We start from the raw sequence: 16,553 nt of genomic DNA on the forward strand, positions 1-16,553 counted from the left end.
GGGACACAAGGGTTGGGAGGCTGGCCTAATGGTTAACGTGTTTGCCTTACAAACACAAGGTGCAGGGGTTGAGTCTCACAAAGGATAATTGGCTAGGCTTAAAATGGCTCACAAGGGCAGTTAATCTAGTACTAATCTATGAATATATGAATCTATGTGTTGTGCAGCTGAAGCTCACATATATATGGACCCTACCCCACAATACGTGTGGGGACCACAACAGCACTGGAATGATGGCAGGAATGGCAGCACAACATAATCACAGGCCACTACATTACAACCTCTTACTGCATGTCATAGAAACAAAGCCTGGTATATAGGTGGATGACAGAGGCCAGAACACAGGGCCATATGTAAAATAGTGCTGATATACACTGAGAAAGTTGCTGGTGTTACAGGATAGTCTGCCACATACCCTTATTCAGGAATATGAAGTCAGAAATACAAATGGATGTAGCCATGTACTGATAGCACTCAACACACACAATGCCATTGATATATCTGACATAAGACCTGTGTGATGGACAGACAAACATAACAGGTACTCCTCTGGCCATCATGTGGATAGCCCCACAGTTGATAGCTATGCAGACAGACTGCATTATACATGTTAAACTAGTATGTGCACACATACTCCGTAACACTGGTTTTATACAATGCATATAACAACACTAATCACACTGTCTGTACGTCTGGAGCCTTATACAAATATGTAGCCGGCCTAAGTCTGCAAGTCCTCTTGCAAGAGGTATTGCTACCTGCTGTCTGTAACACTGCTGCCCACACACAGGAAGGATGTCTTCCATACAGGAAAGGTAAAGTGACCACACCCACATGATGTAGGAATTTATAGTAGTGGGTTGCCATGACAGTGGTAATTGGAAGTACTACACAGCATGCTGCATGTAGGTAGCAAGTGGTGGGCACTGTATGGTGCAGAGGCCATAACCTGATCATGTGCATCACCTACAAAATCCATACTGCAATCTATTCAAAGCAGCTCAATCCATTTAGTGGAAAAAGACCAAGGTATAGAGAGAGTGAAAGCAAAAAAAAAAAAAAATACAAAAAAAAACATCCATTCAGCCATCTACACAGCAAACTATCCAGAAGAGACATCATTCCCACAACAGGTATGTGAAGTATATATGCATGTAATTCAATGTAGTTCTTGGTCCATAATAATGGGATAAATGATGTGGAATGATTTATATGTACCATCAGGTGTTGTAATGATGTCCAGCTGAACAACTGCCATGGAAAATAGTGTCTGTCCTTGTGGGCAGTGGGCCATACCTGTCAATTGTGCAGATCAGCACTGATTGACAAGATGTAAGCCATCATAGTGTGTGTTGTGTAATGCAAGACATGTATATTAGTGTGGCAAAATAGTTGGTGGTGGAAGTAAATCCGTTATAATGGACATGTGGGTTCCAGAGCCCACCACTTGGAAGACAGTCATGTTAACATGTAATGTAGAATGCAGAAATGCCATAGGTGTGTAATAAGCTTACCTGTAATATGTCCCTATATATACTCCCCTAATGTTAGGCTGTGTCCACATGTGGCACCTGTCTGTGTTGTAGCAAGGCAGAACAGTGCAGCTGTGCAGGAAAGAGAGTTAGAGGGTGTGGACCTGATGTCTGAATACACCCCATATATATATATATATATATATATATATATATATATATATATATATATATATATATATATATATATATATATATATATATATATATATATATATATATATATATATATATATATATATATATATATATATATATATATATATATATATATATATATATATATATATATATATATATATATATATATATATATATATAAATAAATATATATAGATTTACCTTGAAAAAAACGTACACAAAAAGGTTGAATGTTCAGAATAGCGAGAAACAGCATTGCGGGATGAAACGTTGGCTATTCTGAATGTCGTCAGTTCACACATTAAAATCCGATGCCAACCAATCAAATAATGGAGCTGCGCATCGACACGCCAAAACACTGACAATGAAATAACCGACACGACAAAACTGAAAAAAAAGAAAGTTCAAAAACACGAAACTTCACATGCCCGACAAACCACAATCCCGACAATCAACAAAACAAATACCTTTCCTGAAAAACACACACACAACACAAGCACATCAAAAACCTTACAAACCTACACTAAACCTTACATACACAACTATCTTTGCACTAACCTTAACCCAAACCCTAACCCTAAGGTCCATCACTATCGCACACTTACCTTACCCGCACCCTAACCCTAACTCACTTAATCCGCCCCAACCCTTAACTCTGTCCCTATCGCACTTACCTTACCCGAACCCTAACCCTAACTCACTTAATCCACCCCTAACCCTTAAGTCTGTCACTATCGCACACTTACCTTACCCGCACCCTAACCCTAACTCACTTAACCCGCCCCTAAACCTAAAGTCTATCACTATCGCACACTTACCTGACCCGCACCCTACCCTAATGTCCATCACTATCACACACTTACCTTGCCCACACCCTGACCCTAACATCCATCCCTATTGCACACTTACCTTTACATGTTGGCATTTTCAGCATCGGGATTCTCAACTGTCGGTCTTCTCCGTTGTCGATCTTCCGGTGTCAGTGTTCTCATCATCGGCATTTAGAGATTTCAGCGTTTTCAGGTAGACCTATACACACACATATATATATATATATATATATATATATATATATATATATATATATATATATATCTACATATACAACTCATAATATATATATATATATATATATATATATATATATATATATATAATCTATATATATACAACTCATAATATATATCTGCACACACACACACACACACACACACACACACACACACACACACACACACACACACACACACACACACACCCACACACACACACACACACACACACACACACACACACACATATATATATATATATATATATATATATATATATATATATATATATATATATATATATATATATATATATAGATATGTGTGTGTGTGTGTGTGTATGTCTGCATATATACAAACACACACACAAATATGTATATAAATACATGTCCCCTACTTTTGCATGACAGTGCTGCATGATATGTGTGAGAGAACATCACACATATCAATACACACACACATATATATATATATATATATATATATATATATATATACAGCAGTAAGTGTGTGCAAAATGGATGGTTATGTCAGGTGTGAACTCTATGTTAGGAACACATTGCCCTTGTTTGTAAAGGTGGGATTGGGAATTAGGGGAAGTATAGCAGGTATATTTGTGGAGGTGGGCAGGGTTGGAATAATGAGAAGACAGCTTACAGAAGTGGTATAAGACACATGAGGTGGGTAAACACCCTGGATGGTGAGTTTCGCCTGTGATGTGAAAGCCCCATGAGCCCCCATATGAAAACAATGGGACCAAGGCCACCACCCATGGCGAGTCACAACATCAGCTTCATGGCCCTGAAGGTGCCTGGGCTGGAGGCTGAGCAGGAGGAGCATGCAGACGCTGAGTGTGTATTGAGGGCCTCAAGGTGCCGTAGCACATCCCCCAAGTCTCTGTGGAGCTCCCTATGTACCAAACCCTGGATCTGACCTTAGGTGACAGGATCATGTCTGTGTGTACTCCTGGGGGGGGTGAACACCATCCCCTGAGGTGGTTCATCCTGAAGGTAGTGCAAGACCAGTAGATGAGGAGGCCACAGGGTGGGTCCCACATGTGATGTGGCCCGGTAACATGGCCAGATGAGGAGGTAGACGTGGTTCTGCTGGCAACTGTTCCCTAAACATGCTATTGTGTCACTGCTATAGAACATATTTGGGTAGTAATAGTCCACACATTCCCGGATCATGTCCAACAACATGAATATATATCCCCAATAACACAAAACAACAGATGTGCAGCAATCACATAGCAAACAGACCACATGCATATATGGAACCATGGCCCTGACAATGGCATGCAGGCGACATTGTCCATAACAGGCCACCAATGATAGTGTCCCCACAGGGAACATGACTAAAACACATAGCCCAAAGTGTTGTACAATATAATGTATGTCGCAATGGTAGGTATTCTGTAGACATACCTACTGAGTTGTGTGATCAGATTGTTTTTGCAGATATGGTGGGGGAAGACTGAGATGTGTATTAAAAACTATGATAACCTTGCTGTATGAGGTCCTCAGACCTGTTTCCATCTTTATGTCTTCAGGCAAGATGTCCCGGGAGATACTTCCCATTTATACAGTGGAGGAGAATGATGTCATCATTTCACACCTAGTGCAGCACTACCAGGTGTTGTTTGGCTGAACAGCCCATGAGCAGCAGGAGTGGACTGCCCTGTGGATCGATCTTGGTCACAGGGTAAATGATGTTGGCCTACATAACCGCAGTTATGAGCAGGTCCAGCATCACTGCACAGACCTACTCTGCAATGCCCATCGGCATGCTGCTGCAGTTAGGGGGGATCAGCTTACAACAGCTGGGAGCCATGCCATCCAGCCCTCCCTGACACATGTTGAGGAGCTCCTTGCCAGCCTTGGGGCACCTGCCCACCCACACACACAACACCTGACGGAGATCATAGTGGAGGTGTGTGCTACCCACACAATGGCAGAGGAGCATGCAGGTAAGGCCACAGGGCACATCAGTAGACCACTGTTGCATATCCATCCACATCTGTACAGTTAGATCATGCATGTGTGAGATGACATATGTATAGTGTGTTGCCGAGTAGTAGTAGTAATAAACAGATGTGCATAATCTGTAGTATTGTGGGCTTGTACTGTTGATGTACTGTAATGCTGCACCTACCCTGTACCAATGCCACAGCTGTGGCTACTGACATCACATCTCTCTCACACACTTATGCAGGCCCCTCTGATATTCCTCTAAAGCAGCAGCCTGTAGCTGGTGAGTATGGTGTTTGTTCAGGTTTGCCAAAACACTGGTCATGTTATGGCCATGGTATATTCCATGTACATATTTAACACACCTACCCATAATGCATGCTATAAATGATCATGTATTGTTGCTGTTAAATGCACTGCATCACAGTGGACACCATGATGTTGCATCAGAAAGGTATGTCAGACTCCTGCAATATAACTAGCATCCTGTCATTGCAAAATGTGTGCACAGAGATGAACATAATGGTGGGACAAATGGCCTACTGTAGGGACATGTGTGAAACATCACCCTTATATAGTGCTACAACAGTGTATATACCAGTATTACAATGGCAACTGTTACAGATCTGCACTATGGCATATCACAATACTGCAGTCCACAACCCTTACAACCTGCAATTTGGTCCTAACATGATCAACGACAGTGTAATATGGACTCACATGTTAAGTAAGCAAATATGGGGAATACATACCTTCACAAACACTGGAAGCATATTTGTTCACACACTCAAGATAAAATATAGTGGACACAGCTATTGAGGTATTGACCACATGCATTTGTCATGGAAATGCACCTTCCAGCAAGTACACTTCCCCAATGTCACACCTTGAAATGGTCTGTTGTCCAAGATGTTTGGCCATCAAATGTGCCCACTTAGCTGCAACAGAGGCAGCCATGGCTTGCACACATCTTACATGCCATGGTATGGACCCCATACCCAACAGGCAGCACCCAGGAGTTGGACATGTAGCCATACCTCACCATTGCACATACCATGGCAAACAGTGCAGACAGTCATGTATGTGGCGAGGATGTATGTGAAAGGAATAATGTAGGAAATAAACAGATGGCCATCCAAGACAGATGATGTGACTTGTAGCAAACCGGCCATGCAGGCTGCCTAGTAACATGTCACAACACTGAGGGAGTTGCAGAAATGTCTAGCAAGCACTAGCTGTGCAGTACCCGTGTCAGCAACTGCCTGGACTCTGCAAACGTGTGGTCCATGGGTTAGGGTAATCAGATGGGACAGTTGTATCGCAGGAAACATCAGCCAGGACTCTATACAGGTAGCGTATGCATGACAGAAAAAGTCCCCAAAAGGCATGCATTACAATGTGTACTAGTGTACTGAGACCACGCTGGAAACCTACAGACAGTATCACGTAAGATACATGTGCTGCACAACCTACACTTCACCCCACCTCAGGCCCACCATCCCCATCTGTACTGTGCCGGTGCCAGTGTACACCTGTATGTTTGCCAAGGGACATGGCTGTTACATGTGGTGGTCAGTGTTTGAGACACTGCAAACTGATACACATGTGTAGGCCATATTTGTCAAGCATCTGCAAAAAGGCTGAAGGTGGGGAGGAAGGTGTCATCATGACCCACCAGTGCATTGCAGCTGGGATCCAAAGGATGCTACAAATGGCTGTATCTGCACACAGTCAGGGTCAGGAACTGTGGCAGACATAACCCTTACTCCACAGCAATAGTGACAGCAATGTGTGAACTTCAAGAGATGTGCACATGAGTTGACCTTACATTCTTGCAGAGTTGGGGGACATGTGTAGGGCAGACTGACCAAATACTGGCAAATGTAGATTGTCCATGCTAGTATACCCCTGTCAGGAATAGTGACTGCTGTAGTACACATAACAGTAGGTGCAAGAAACCATCATGATAAGGACGTGCACACATATGCACCCATGAATCAGCATCAGCACAACTAACACATTTGTTTGACACTGCATTTGATTGTACAGGACATATGTCGCATATCAGGCTCATGTAATGTTACCATATGCAGTAATGTCATCCCATGGCATATCAAGGAAGAGGGCGTCATATCAATAAGGGTGTGTACACTCCCCATAGCCATGGTAAGGTCTGATGGTTGTCAGTGTAATTGTATTATATTGGTCATACATGCACAGCTGATGACATCTGAAATCAGACATCAGGCATTCACAAATGACATCTGTCCACATATCATCCCAGGTATGTGTTGGAGAAACACATAAGGGCTGTGAGCACCAGAGCAGACATAATTGATGCAGTAATACACATTCAGCAATGGTGTGTACACCTGTGAGGTATGGTGCACTGTACATGACATGGTGCTGAACAGGTGCACAGCAATACTGTGTACATGGGTGCAGTGTTTTCCAGTGGGAAGGGGCATCACCTACTAACACAGCCCATGTATCACACACATGTATACTGTTGCTAGCATGGACTGACTATAGCTGCATTGCATGCTGTTGAGTACCATATGTTATGCATGTTGACAGATGGGTAATGGGAGATTTGTGTGTAATATCTTTGTGCAACCTCACCTGTAAGTGTGTGTGTGGGGTGGGGGGTGGGGGGATATTTATTCTGTATGTGCAATCTGGTGGAGTGCAGGGGGGTTTATGTATGTAGGATATGTGTGTGTATGTGCATGTGTGTTTGTGTGTGTGTCCTTGTATGCACATGTGTGATTGTGGGGTTGTTCATACATCTTGACTTCCCTTTGAAATCATGCAGTACATGGACATGGACTGACACATGAGACATCAAGAATACTTCTCTGATATGTAATCTCAGGACAGCTGATAGTATGATATGGTCTGTAGCATGGAACATGCATTGGGAGTGGAAACTAGACACCAGGTGTACTGTTATAAATGCAATTAGTAGAAAGGTGAAAGAATACTCACGTATGTAGCACGAGAGATGCATTGGGGAATTACTAGACAACACCAGTGAGTGTATCCAAATATTACTGTTGTCCACATAATGAGTTAATAGAGCAACAGATCTTGCATCTACTGAGCAATAGTTACGTATGACACTCCAGGGCGTGACATTATCGAATGACTGTAGTAGCCTCTAACATATAGGCACCAGGCTCATGATGTCTGCACAAACCCAGGGTGAACATATGGGTGACAGCAGTGAGTCCTTGTAAAATGGACTACAATCAAGTCCAAGAAGTAATGGAGTAACAGATCATGTTTTGTGATCACTTGCCTAGGCAATTAGAAGAATGATACATTAATGATTGGTATTAATTAGTGTAAGTTTCCAAGTGTGATGCAGGAGGGCGAACTTAAGAGAATAAACTTGGGGCACTCTATAAACTCAGGGACAAGTAGGTATTATGGTGGGATGTCAGTGTGTGTATGTGTGTGTGTGTGTGTGTGTGTGTGTGTGTGTGTGTGTGTGTGTGTGTGTGTGTTTGTATGTGTGTACTGTTGAGCAATGACGTACAGGTCTTAAAGTGCGTTTCTTGTTTCCCCTCGCAGGTGGTGAGGTGAGTCAGGGTCCATCCTGCAGGCAATCTGATGTTGGTGTCCATACAGATACTGAAAATGATGATAGGTGTATTGAGGCACAGGCTGGGTTGTCAGAGGCTGAAACTGCACCATCATTTGACATCCCCCTGTTATCCACCCCATCCCCGCACACAGTCACAGTGCCTATAGATACCCCATCACCAGTGGCCAAAGCAAAGGGACAGTTGGCGGTTGGTGGCAGCGCACAGGACAGTGTGGTATCTATGGCTGCTGTGTCTGGACACAGCAGCCATAGCTGGATGTCTGGCAGGGTACCACATAGGCAGATGTACCAGGATGCTCGTGGGAGGGCTGCTGGTCATCATGCCCCTGGCAGAAGTGCCACATCTAGTACCACCAGATGCATGTTTCAGGCTGTCATGGAGGTGCAGGCATGTATGGAATGGTACACCAGACAGGGTCTGAGGCTGCAGAGGGCTGTTCTTTCAGCTGTAAGTGACAACATCCATGATCTTGCAGGTGCCCTCCGTTATTTTACAGAAGTCATGGATAGACATTGGGGTGAGATGGTGGGACTCCTTGACCGTGGATTGTCCATGCTAGAGCATGTGGTGAGAGTGGTGTGAGGGCCACTTGGATGAAGGCCAGCAACACCAACATCTGGAGGTTGACATGGACGTGCAAGGACACCAAGCTGCTCCTGTAGTGGCAGTACCAGCCCCAGCACTGCAGGTGGGTGCTGTCCACACCACAGCAGGCCACATGCACGTGGCCCTGGCCAATTCCAGCAGACATATGTCATCATCAGGGGAAAGTAGCATATCAAGGCTTGTACCTGGACATGCCAGTGGAACCCCTGGCAGGCACAGTTCTTGTGTCCATGGTTGGAGGTGGTGAACTGCACACGCTGCCAGGTGTGGTCTGCAGCTGTCCAACAAACACCTGTATAGGGCAGCCACATGGCAGAACTGTGTGCATGCATACTAACACACAATACAAACACACCTAGGCCAACCCCATACTTACACACACCACATCACCATGGCCATATCAGTAATTAAAACCCCTCACTCACACACATGGTGTCAAATGTATGGCCCAGTCTTGGTTTCTGGCAAGCCAACAACAAACCCTGTGCATATGATTATACCTGTGCCACATCACTGTCATCCATATCATCGATTCAGGGACAGGCTAATATTGTTTTGATGCACACGGTGACTGTACTACAGTGTACCAATGTACTGCTGTGTAATATGTTGTCAGCAGTAATGTTTAATGCTTACATGTCAGGTAGTGTAGCTGTCCAGCCATGATGCATTATAGCTGTTATTAACACTGAGTGATTGTGGTCTCCATAATGTTATCCATTTGTGTTGTAGGTGTCCATTTGGCAGCAGGAGGATAGCCTGCTGTCATATCTTACAAGGGGTATGGCACTGTGGTGACACCTTGGCTGTGCCATATCCTGGGTACAGGTGAACTCATGTCACAGGTCTGTATAGCAGTTACTGCCTGTGCTACATGGCTGATAGGTCTGGGGTGGTATATACAGGTGAGTGCATGGTGGCTGCTGTTAGCAGCCCTTCTGCAGTGGACAATGGTAGTTGTACTGGGTGGTATACACCACATGTTTGTGTATAACACACACAGAGTCTTAGGTGTTGTTGCACTACACAGAGAATACTGTACACATGAATGTATGTACCTGTGCAAGGAACCCATTGTAGCCTATGTAATCCCACCAAGCCAGACTATGCAGAACAGTACATTGTGGAATAAGCAGTCTGCTAGTTTAATGTCAATGACAATGGTACCGGAAAGGTATATAGGTTCATAGGTAGGTACTAGGCTATCGGCCCAAGGGCCTATTTAAGCCTAGCCAGCAAGGTTCCATAGCTTACGCCACCCAAGAAAGTTATTTTCCTGTGCCACTGTCCAGCAGAGACACAGAAGAGATCCCCATGGTGTATTTCCTATTTCCCATCCACTCATCAAGATTTTTCTTGAAGAGTGCTAATGAAGAACTTTGTTTGACATAGATGGGTAGCTTGTTCCAGAGTATAGGAAGTCTTTGAGACAGGAATCTATCCCTCCAGTGTGTCCTCTTCCCCATTGTAGTGCAATCCTCAACACGATAAACATAAGTGTGCTGGTCTGGGTGGCAGACCCCTACACTTTGGAGGGTGAGAGGTGCTGTAGAACCACAGATAGTGTGATAGGCAAATACCTAACCTGTTAACATGAACTGTACAGTATTACAGCCAGCTACATGGGGGATACACTCAACAGTAACCGCAATGATGTTGGCTGTGTCCACAACAGTCGTACCCAGCTATATATACCAACTCCAGTATTGCTGCACACCTATACAGTGGGGAAGAGGCCATTTATACAGCTAACAGTAGTTGTGATGGAATGTATGTCCACAGGATGATACCTGTGACATGTTAGCATATGGCACACAGTTCTTGGACAGATGACCCCCTGGAACATGTATATTCTGCAACCTGAAGTAGATCCCTCCACATACACGCACACTCTGACTTGGCAACACTGGGACTAGACCCTTACCTAGGTATGTAGTGCTACTGATGTTTGTGGCTTTAATTGCACACACCATACAGCTTTTAGGATGAGGTGTGCTCCAGGTTATATGTTACATGCAGAACATCCCGAGGAATGTACATTATGGTAATGGGGGGTTGTAATGGTTGCATATGGACAATACATAGTGTGACGTACCATCATATACACATTGACAAACACATAACAATCAGACACACATCTGAAAGACCTGGATCTATCCAGTGCTAACTACCTTGTCAGGGTGTCCATTGTGTTACATGTAGGTTGCACACAGCACATGCATAACTGAGCGGGATAGTGTTATCAGTTACCTGTATGGTTGATGGTGACAGTGGTCCCCATACAGTGGTACATGGTGTAATGATATAGGGGGTACCATAGTGTAATGACAGTATACCCAGCACTCACAGCCCACTGTGGATATTGTACACACTGGAACCCATGATGACACTCTGACATACCCGCCATCACACATCGACCAGGACTGCAATACAACCCCTTGTCCATCGCAAGAGTGCTACTACAGGGATATGCATCTAATGCACATGCCACAGGGCAGCAACATCACTATCCCTAATACTGTGTGTCAATGCATATTGTAATAGGAGTATGTGACCTCGGAATGCTGTACCCTACATATATACACACATGCACACACACACACACACACACACACACACACACACACACACACACACACACACACACACACACACACACACACACACACACACACACTTGCCAGAACTCAGTGGGTATCCCATGCCTATCAACCCATTTGTACAACAGTGTTGTGCTGTACTGAAGGCCCAGGTAGCTCTTAGGGAGAGGAGCATAACAAGGTACATATAATGTCCAGTACAGCAGTAGCCACATCTAACTATGGCAGTGGGTGGTGCGGTGGTGTGAAGGGCCTCAGGGTATTCCCAACTACAGGTCTACAAACACACAGACAGTGATATTCTCAGTAATGCACACATACACATTTGTCAGTACTGGGGTGCACCGGTGCAGGTGTTCATAGGTGTGTACCAGGCAATTGTTCATGGAGAGATAGGAAGTGTAGGGTATGTGTGTATAGTGGTATCATGCCACCTTCCATGTGCCAGCTGGCCATCTAAGAACAGACACCACTGTGCTGACCCTCAGGGTGAGAGTGACATTCATCAGCCAATCCTCTGGGTGCCTCCTGCATAGGGCCGGTGAGGTGCTCCAGTTGACATATATGCAACATGTATTACATAACATGGTTAGTGCCTGTCTTGGGAGACCTGTACCCAAGAATGTTCTGTTGACTGTGGTAGTGTAGTTGAGGTATCCATGGCATGTGGTGTGTACAGGGTGTTGAGTCCTATCTGTGGCATTTATAACACAGTTGGGCAGACATGTCAGTGTCAGTCAAGCATAGATTGCCTGTATGTATCCAAGATGGATACCTGACATCTGCACAACTGTACAGGGACTAACAGACATCAGCTCACTAACTAGCTATGCATTAGAATGAATGTGTTGACAGATAGATGTCTGACACTGATAAGTATGCCATTACTACATGATGGCAGCCCTCACTGACATATGCAATACACACAGTAGCCTACAGTTATTTTCCATGTGTCAGATCATTATCAAGTAGGAAATATATCATGAGACACAGCTCACACACCAGGAACACAACAGTGAGACTCAGAGTCCATCTTTGCATGCAGGGGAGTTTGTTTCCAGTACTACAATTAGCAATCTACTCTTACTTGGGAAAGCACTGTCAACAGTAGTAACGTAATGATAACCTATATGCCAGCGTGACTGCATATAACCTGGGATACTACCCTTGTATGTAACACATTCACATGGATTAGAGTGTTGTACAAGCCATATATACTCATGTGTCCTAGACAGGAGACTCACACCCCTTGCTACTCTAATGACAGAACATAGACATATGCCATGTACATGGCATTACATACACTTATTACAGATGTCATTACCCTGCTATGTTATCAGACTGGAATGTGAGAACTGCTTACCAGGGCTGAGCCATGTTTAGCATGTGTCAGCATTGCTGCAATATAACAGCTAAGCACATTTGCACACTGGTAAGGGGAACCTACACGGTGTAAGCGCCCGTACGTTTAACCCTACATTAACACAGCTTAGCTTCATGCAAACCCATGCAAACTCACTTAAAGCTGCTCAAAACTGCCTTAACCACTCTGTATCCAGCAGCCCCTTTTCTGTCCAGCAACAAAATAAACAGTCCTTGAACCCAGGACCCTGTACACTATAGTTACAACAGTTAACCACTACGCCATGACAGCTGTGAAGACAGTTGTTTTTTTTATATATCTGTCAGTACACATATTGAATAGTATTGAACAATTACTTTAACTTCTACAATTGTGTAGTAATTGTCAGTGATATTAGTGTTGCATCCCATATGTTGTTATATCTAAATATACAAATATCAGATACATATGGTGTGATACATCTGGGAAGGTATACAAAACAGTAATGTTTACACATGACAAGGATATGGATATATACATACACATGTAGATATATGTGTACATGTACATACGTATATATATATATATATATATATATATATATATATATATATATATATATTTATATACATTTGTACAGTGCATCATATATATGGCCATATATAGATCTCTGTGTATACATATATATATATATATATATATCTATATATATATATATATATATATATATATATATATATATATATATATATATATATATATATATATGTATATATATATCCGTGGTGGTGGTGCTGCGGTAGCATTGTTGCCTCACAGTAAGACACTGTCCAGTTCGATTCTCATCTAGAGCGTCTTCTGCGTGGAGACATGCATGAATGGGCGTACCTTCATTGAAGGTTGTGTGTCAGGGCTGGTAACTCGGCACGTAGGCGACCCCTAAATGGGAAAAGCCGAAAGACACAACAACATATATATATATATATATATATATATATACATATATATATATATATATATACATACATATATATATATGTATATATATATATATATATATATATATATATATATATATAGATAGATATACATACATATATATGTATGTACATCATATAGATATATATATATATATATATATATATATATATATATATATATATATATATAACTATATGTGCATATATATCTACATATCTGTATATGTGCAGACATATTTAGATGTGCGCATATATATATATATATATATATATGTGTGTGTGTGTGTGTGTGTGTGTGTGTGTGTGTGTGTGTGTGTGTGTGTGTGTGTGTATGCATATGTATATATACATACACAAACATATATATATATATATATATATATATCCATATATGTATGTAGACATATATATATATATATATATATATATATATATATATATATATATATATATATATATATATATATATATACATATATATATATATATATATATATATATATATATATATATATATATATATATATATATATATATATATATATATATATATATATATATATATATATATGGCCAGAACATGGAGTGGAGTCATACCTCAGCACCGATAGTCTCAACCTCTTAGTGCAAGGGGATGTCATGTATGTATTGCAGGTATATATGCAGACTTTTGCTACTGTAACGGGGGTTTTCTTAACAGAAATTTTGTGTGTGGGAGGTCACATCTGCTATTGACATGTACATTGACATTTACCCCATCAGTTACTGACAGGCATGCTAAGGTCATCATAGTACAGTACCATGATATCACAGTAATGATCCTGTGGACTACAGCAGAGATATGACCACTAAATGTGGAGAGTTTGGCACACTCTGGCCAGTCCAGAGGTATACACAGATTCCCTTAGTGCAAGACATGTGGACCAAGCCTGACAATGTGGATGTTAACAGCCATGCAAATGGGTATATCACATAAATACTGGACTACATATGCCCACATAGTTTATGCATTCACATACTCCTGTCTGTCCTGACACATAATGACCAGTGGTGCAGAGGTCACATGGCCACATACTACCCACTAGTTAGTGACATACATCTGTACAGCATACCACTGCTTTGTCAAAAATACATGACAGTTATTGTGGCCCAGCAGCAGTACATCTGTTAAATATCTGGACATAACATCACACTGGGTAATTACACTAAGCTGCTAGGCATGAAACAAAGTACTGTGCAAACTACAGGCAGACTGGCACAACACTGGCCTACATTTCTTATGGAGGAATACACATGTACCTGCAAATATAGCAGGCTCTACATGCATGTCACAGCACAGAGTAACAAACGCCTGTGTGAAAGTGCATATCCACAACCAATGTGAACACAGCCACAGCCACATATGGTAAGCAAGCTTAATATTACAGTATATGGGCTGTCTGAGCAACACCATCCTTATATATGCCACTCACACACTCACCCTACATATACTGTGCCACTACAAGTGTGGTCCAATGCCTGTCTGTGGTATGGGACATGTGTGTGTTTAGTCCTACAAACATGTAAGCTGATAGTTTACCATACACTGGAGCAGCATGTAATATCAGATAGAACATGACCAAGAACAGTGACATCTACCACAGACTGTACACAGGCCAAGGTATGTATTCACAATACACATACTGTCGACAATCACCATAAGTACACAGACCTCACTACTATACACACAACCACAGAATGCCCAAGTTATGTCCTCAAATATAACCCCTAATATACATAACATGTCTAGCAGTCTGATATCTCACTGGCTTGTTATCAGGTATGATGTCAATAAATAATGGTGTACAGAACATATGCACTTCTTACTGCATGACATATATACAAAGATTGACAGACTTGTGGCTGGAGGCACAAACACAGGGCCATTATTGATATGTTGTTGTAATAACCTCATGCATTTACTGTTGCAACATGATTTGTTGTGACATATGTGCTATGAGGGATATTCATAGGTTCATAGGTTGGTACTAGGCTATCAGCCCTAGGGCCTACACAAGCCTAGCCATAACAATTCCCTGGCTATTTCTTCCCACATTATTTACTTTCCTGGACCCCTGTCTAGCAGGGCGACTGACGTGATCCCTGGGGTGAATTTCCTTTCTCCCATCCAATCGTCAAGGTTCCTCTTGAAGAGGTCCAAAGAGGCACTCTGCTTTACATGTATGGGCAATCTATTCCAGAGTCTGGGGAGTCTCTGGGTCAGGAACCTATCCCTCCAGCATGTTTTGTTTATTGTGATGACAAGGTTTAGATCCCTGGAGCGTGTAGCTCTGAGGGATTGGGATTTCTTTAAGTGTAGCATGTCCAACAGCTCTGGGTTTGACATGGCTTTGTATGGTAAGCAGAGATCCCCTCTGAGTAGACGATATGCGACAGAGTATAGCTGGAGTTTATTAAGGCGGTCAGCGTAGGGCACCTGCTTTAGGCCTGTGATTCTTTTAGTGAGGTATTTCTGAGGCCTTTCCAGTTGTTGCAGATGTCTTGAGAGGTACATACCAAATGGGGCGTTGTATTCTATAATGGGTCTAATGAGGGATGAGTACAGTGGGACAATGACCTCCTTTTTTCTGGATGAAAAGCCCTTTGTGATGAGGTATGCCACATAGAAGGATTTCCTGACTGTTGTGGCAATGTGGTTATCGAAGGTGAGACCACTGTC

The sequence above is a fragment of the Protopterus annectens genome, chromosome 10.part0 (genome assembly GCF_019279795.1).
Source record: "Protopterus annectens isolate FY-2018-M chromosome 10.part0, PAN1.0, whole genome shotgun sequence".
NCBI lineage: Eukaryota > Metazoa > Chordata > Ceratodontiformes > Protopteridae > Protopterus > Protopterus annectens.